The following is a 6,000-nucleotide window of genomic DNA, read 5'->3' on the forward strand; positions in this document are numbered from 1 at the left end:
GGGGTGGGCATTCTCTTACCTTTATCGCTCCATTTTTTGATCTTCTCCCTGTCTTCCCAGAGGCTCGTTGATCGAGCACTGCAGCCAGCAGAGAGGCCTGCTCTTCATTCTCCATTGTTCCTTTACTCCTGGACCTGATCCTACTGTTGTAAACCTCAAAAGCAAGCTCAACCAAGAGAGAGATGGGCAGCCCGAAGGCCCCATCGACCTTCTGTAGTTTCCTTCTGATATCCAGGGCACTCAGACTGATGAAGGTCATGTTGACCATTTTCTGATTCTCTTGTGCCTCAGGATAAGCACCGGTATACTTCCTATATGCCTAATACACCCGTTGTAAAAACTGGGAAGGATTAGCCTATGGTTTTTGCTGAATTTCCTGAACTTTGTTTAAATTTTTAAGTTGTGGGACTCCTTTTCTTAATCATTCCAGAATATGATGCCTGTAGTGTTCTAGGTGGGGCATTCCCCCCCCCACCCCCATTTATATCCCAATTTGGTTCAACTGTGGGCATGGCCTTGGCAGAATCAGGCTGATTGTTCCAATCCTCAAAATGGAGCCGAGGGGCTTCTTCTCATTCTTTTTCAATAACCATATGGCATTCTGCGACTGTGAGTAAAATATTCATTAAGGCTTGGATGTCAGCCCAAGTGGGATAGTATGTCAAAAAGATGGAGGAGAATAACCAAGTCATATGATTGGGGTCCTCCCTATAGGAGAGATTATTGTTCTTCCAGTTAAAAATATCTGAAGTAGAAAAGGGGGAATGCACCCATATCATGCCTCTGGTTGGCCATTAGCATTCAGTCTTATGATTGGGATCTGGCGGAGTGGAAACTGCCCTGATTGAGGAGCCCCTGCTTCCTGGCTGAATTGTGCATCCTGCTGGGAACAGGAAGGAGAGACCATATCCTGGCTTCCCTCAAGTATTGGGGGTCGTGTGGCTCCCATGACCTGCCATCCATTTGGGGGTGGGCTGGAGGTTGCCATGAGTGAAAGGTCCACTGGTTGTGGAGCAGGAACCAGTGGAGGGGGTGCTGGCTGAAAAGGAGGTGGCACAGGGGCCAGCAGGGGAGCCGAGGGCGCTGTGGGAGAATTTAAAGCATTGATCAAAATTTCATCATCCACCATCATGACCTTGGAGTCCAGCAGAACCGGTTTGGTCTTCTTAGCCCTTTGCACCATCAGGTTGTATCTCCTTTGAGCTGACTCATTTTGGTGCAATAGCATCAAAGCCTGCCCATGAGATTTCACCCCATTTCCCCTCTCTATTACAGAAGAACTCCAACTGCAAGATGGTAACATAAGTTAGAGATCCATTAACAGGCCACTTTTCTCCAGAACCTAAGGAGCACTGTGGCCAGGCAACATTACAAAGGAAAATCATCTTTTCATGTCTCATAGACTCATAACCAAAAGTCATCCAGTTTGGGAGTGTGCATCCCAGGAGGCTGCATTCAGGGATAGAATTAGTGTTCCCCATATCTGACTCACACACAAGACAAATGCACCCATGCAAAGACAAAATCCAACTCCTGCAGGACAAAAACAAAAGGTGAAGTCCATATTCCCCTGCGTCTCTCCCAAATGAGGGTCCCTCCTTTCAATCAATTACATAAACTGCAAATGGAGAGATAGGGAATTCATGATCGCACGTGGCGTGGCAACTTACCCAGTAAAGCAAAACCAAAAGTACTCACATCTGATAAGACAAACACATCCACACAAGGACAAAAAGTAGACTGAGGTCTAATGTGTTTCTCCACTCCAAGCCAGTGTTGCGCTGAGGGCAGTTGAAGCCAGTGGGAAGGGGGAGCTGCAAGGGAAGTCCCCCAGGCAGCTGCTGGGGACCATTGACTGCTTGAACCCTCACTAGGGCCATGCAGCCATGGGCACAAGACTCCTGGCTGGCTTGCCAAAATTGATACCGAACCTCTTAATCTCAAATTCGTGTGTCCAATGCACAGTAAACCAAACACTGAGACATTGCTGATTGGAGAGGGAGAAAAGTTTCATTCGAATTGGCCAAAATGAGAAGGTGGAAGCATGGGTTTGCTCAAATTGCCCTGAACAAGAGCAAAAAGCAGGGGAATTTTATAGAGCTAAGGGGCTTGGCAGGAGGAGCTTCGGAGATACAAAGGGGTCACTCTCAACAAGCCCCTGGGCAATCTGATTTCTTGGCAGCGAACCCGGCAGCTGGGGGCTGGCCATCCTGCGATCACAACCTCCCTGAAGGCGTTCTCTTTTTTCTGCAAAACAAGCTCACAAATCCTCGAGACCCCTGAGTCACCCCTCAAGTTAAACAGGAAAACAATAAATTGCCTATTGAATATCTACAGTAACACTCAGGTACCTGGCTGCAGAAGCAGATCCTGACATACGGATTTATTGCTAGTAGATATGGAATGAGATCCCAGGAAACATCAGTAGGGGGAGTGGAGAATGAGGACAGGCAAGAAAAAGAAGCTAAAAGAGAATGCCATTGTCAGGGACTAGGTTTCAACCTCCAGGAGCTGGTGTAGTACATGCCTCAGAGAGTACTCATTTAAGCAGTGAGAAATAGGGGATATTTAATGCACTAACTCCTGTTAATTGGTAACTACTCTGAGGATATTAATTCCCCGGCATTTACAGCCCACCTGACATTCAGCCCAAGCATGTTACCTTAGATAGAAAGTCACAGGTTCTTGTAGCATGAAGCAGTTTCCTAAACCACCAAGTCCTCAGGAGACACGGGTGAGAAACAAGGATATGTCTCTAACCTACACTTTGTATAGTCAAGGTGTAAATTGCAAGATGCATTCACGGAACTTAGACTCCATCACATTTCAGCTGAACCTAGGCAATTGTACCTGTAAAAGTCTGCCTCGGCTGATACACAGGCAAAAAATAATTATGAATTTCTATAGCTTCATTAAATTTCTGCAAAGTGCCTTCCAGTAACGAGATTTCTAAACTCCTTTCCACAATTTTCATCCACTCCTTTTGTGTCTAGATGAGACTAGTTACCTCAAACAAATTAAACATGCTTATTCTCTCCTTTAAACCTCAACTCAATCCACCTTAACTGCTTTTGAGTTTTAGGCCGAGTTTTCTCAGAAGCAGACCCTGAGGTGCAGATTCCAGCTCAAGGGATATATTAAGGATATGCAAGGGATATATTAAGGAAGTGCTCCTACAGGAAACCAGGAAGGGAGGAAAGAAAGCAGAGGAAGGAAGTGAAAGAAGCCAAGCAGGAGTGTGATTTCCATGAAGCCCCAAACTGCAGCCTGATCTTGCAGGGAGCTCTGGAGTATCAGCTAACACTCTGGGAGCGATCTTGTCTTAAGACAAAGGAGGTGGGTTATTGTATTCCCATAGTCACCCAGGCATTGGCAACAGGCTGCCGTGAGGGTTGTAGGCACTCCCGGCGCACTATAAGGGCAAGACACCCCAGTGCTCGGACACAACCTTCTATAGCAAACATGAAGAGGTTAGTGTATGTATGCACACAGCTGACTGAAGGGCAGTGAAAATGTGGGACCCTTTTCGGCTTTGGGCATTTGAAGTGGCATCTATGATTTACATCAGCTCCCCCTCGTTTTGGTGCCACTTATATGGATGTGATTCATTGTCCACGTAGGGCCGAGTGGACTTCCAATGGGATATGTGTACATTAGAGGCGTTCAGAGTATAAAGTGCTAAGATTTTTCTGCAAAAACAGAGCTGTAAGCTTCAAGCTTGCACCAGTTATTTCCCTTGCTTAGCTCGAACCACAAAAAATGCAAAAAGTACTTTCTCATACATGTTTACTTTTATGTCACGTTTTCTGAGAAGAGACAAGAGTTCACTTTCAAATTCACTTCTCAGAAATTGGTAACAGTTAATTGACCTTAGAGACCATCTGCCTGCCCCCTCCCATACCACATTGCTGTTTTTTGGTCCACTTGTCTCATGACCAGCCCCAGTACCCATAGGACCTATAATATGTAAAATCTCTGCTAACTGCCAGATGTCAGGGCCATTTCACTTTTAGACTGACCCTCCTACTAGTAGCAAATAAAACCTTTTTTGCCTCACATCTATATGATTCAACAAGAGATTTTTGTCAGAATACAGTTCATCTTGCAACTGGGCAGTTCTTGCCCAAGAATTCCTTTATGGACACCCTGTCTGTGAGCTGGAATGTGTGTGCTAATACTGAGTTTAATGCTGCAGATTGCACTGATATTGAAAAGTACCTCAAAATAGAGGTGAAACTAATGTGTCCCCCAGGTGTTATACAGAACAGCTGGAAGAGAGTTTAAATTATCATTGACTGCGCCCCTCTTTCCGTTGTTCCGAGGCTCGCATGTCCATCAGGACAACTGGGAAGCCCTCAAGACATTTGCAGCCAGTTTTGTTAAAATTGACATCATCTACTAACAGAGGTTTAGGCCAGAAGGCTGTGTAAATTCCTGATTCTCAGAGAGTAGAAGTAGTCTGCTAATTTAAAAACAGAAAAAAAATAGGAGGGAAAATAGAGTTCTAAAAACCCATGTTAATTTTTTAAAATATAAGGAAAATTTGATGAGCTATAGTTATCTTTCAAATGAGTTTAAAAGGGGGAGAAAGAGTTTAAAAGCATCTATTACACATAGTAGAGGCATGAAAAGTGAACTCTGGAAATAGCAACAGTAAGCTCCTAGGATAAAAGAGAAAATCCAAAATGTGTCTGAGAGCCCATTTATGGTGAACATTCTCATGGTTTCTATTAAAGAGTCTCTTCTAAATTTCAAAATAAAATACACCAAAGTATAGCCTGCAAAGATATGTTTAATGTAACAAAATAAAAACATGAATTCAAAGTACATACAGGCAATAGTGTCAAAAGGGTAATTAATCAGCAAAAATGTTGTAATTTGTGCTATTATGATTAAGGGAATATTGACACAAAAACTTGACCTCAAATATGTATTCAATAAATAAATATTTAAAAACCATCAAAAGGGGGAAGGAAGATGATGACATAAAATCGTGAATAAGGTGCTGGCCCGGTGGCGCAAGCGGTTAAGTGCATGCGCTCCGCTGCGGCAGCCCGGGGTTCACTGGTTCGGATCCCGGCCATGCACCGACACACCGCTTGTCAAGCCATGCTATGGCAGCGTCCCATATAAAGTAGAGGAAGATGGGCATGGATGTTAGCCCAGGGACAGTCTTCCTCAGCAAAAAGAGGAGGATTGGCGGGTGTTAGCTCAGGGCTGATCTTCCTCACACACACACACAAAAAAATTGTGAATAAAACGATGGAAAGATAAAATAAAATGTATATGATCATGTGATAGCAATATTAATAATGTTTTGGAAAAAATTCATAAAATTTATGTATTTGAATTTAACCAATTTACCAAAAACTGAAAATATAAAATTTTTATTTTAAAATTTTTAGTAAAAATTAATAAAACTTGGAGTAAGAAATGAGAAATTTAGCAATTGACTTGCACCTACATAATACCTATTATTTTATTGTGTCGACAATGATTTAAATCAGTGTCTGGCTCCCCTAGTTGACTGAGATCTTCGTGGAGATGGTGAGTGGGTTATGTTCAGGTTACCCACATCATAAGTGCTTAGTAAACGTTTTTAAAGCCAGTTCTACTGGTCAGTGGTTAAGATTGGGAGCTCTCAGCGCGGGGACCTGGGTTCGTTTCCCGGTCAGGGAACCACACCACCCCCCTGTCAGTTGTCATACTCTTGTGGCTGCATGTTGCTGTGATGCTGAAAGCTATGCCATCGGGATTTCAAACATCAGTAGGGTCACCCATGGTGGACAGGTTTCAGCGGAGCTTCCAGACTAGACAGACTAGGAAGAAGAACCCAGCCACCCTTTTCTGAAAAAAAATTGGCCACGAAAACCCTATGAAGAGCAGTGGAGCCGTATCTGATATAGCATCAGAAGGTGAGAGGATGGGGCAAAAAGACCGGGCAGGGTTCCACTCTATCGTTCACAGGGTCACTAGCAGTCGGAATCCACTCAACGGCAC

This window comes from Ceratotherium simum, chromosome 23 (genome assembly GCF_057802395.1).
Source record: "Ceratotherium simum simum isolate JZ-2026a chromosome 23, ASM5780239v1, whole genome shotgun sequence".
In the NCBI taxonomy this organism is placed as follows: Eukaryota; Metazoa; Chordata; class Mammalia; order Perissodactyla; family Rhinocerotidae; genus Ceratotherium; species Ceratotherium simum.